Genomic DNA, 794 nt, shown 5'->3' on the forward strand with positions numbered 1-794 from the left:
CAGCTACACTGTGCACATATTCCTGATCTGCAGGCTTTGAGATAATAGGTCTTAAACCTCTAAGTCTGTAGTAATTTGTTAAATAGCAATAGAAAGTGAGTATAAGTGCAAAGCCTCAATTAGTAATTTTTTAAGAACCTTAAAGAGGTTCAAAGAGGTGTCAAGTGTTCATGCCTAATTTTTTTTTTTTTTTTTTTTTTTTTTTTTAGAGAGAGAGGGGAAAGGAGGGAGAATGAGATGGAGAGAAACAATAATATGAAGGCAACATATCAGTTGCCTTCCATAAGCTCTCCAACCAAACCACCAAGGACTGAACCCGCAACCCAGGCCTGTGCACTGACTGGGAAACCAATCATGACCTTTCTGTTTGTAGGACAATGCCCAACTGAGCCACACCAGCCAGGGATCACCCAAGATTTTTAAAATTTGCATTTAAAACAACCATTTCCTTTAAGGTAGGTAGGAAGAAAGCTAGAGCTAGAGCTAGAGATATAGAGATGGAAAAAGTTCTGATACTGAATAATAGCATACTTTATTTCAGAAACATATCAAATTTTTATTTTATTGCCCATAGTTCTGTAAGAAATGGATAAATTACCAATAATTTTGTGACCTGAAGAATTCAGTAGTTATTACACATTATTTACTCTACTTAGTTTATATACATCCATAAATACTTATACTTTATAATCAGTACACACAAACTGTGTCCATATTTTATTTCTTCAGTACAAACTATAATTTTAATACTGTTTGCATCATGCAACGAAGATATAAAGGTATTACAAAGTAGA

The sequence above is a fragment of the Furipterus horrens genome, unplaced genomic scaffold (genome assembly GCF_987537825.1).
Source record: "Furipterus horrens unplaced genomic scaffold, mFurHor1.1.pri manual_scaffold_1, whole genome shotgun sequence".
Lineage (NCBI taxonomy): Eukaryota > Metazoa > Chordata > Mammalia > Chiroptera > Furipteridae > Furipterus > Furipterus horrens.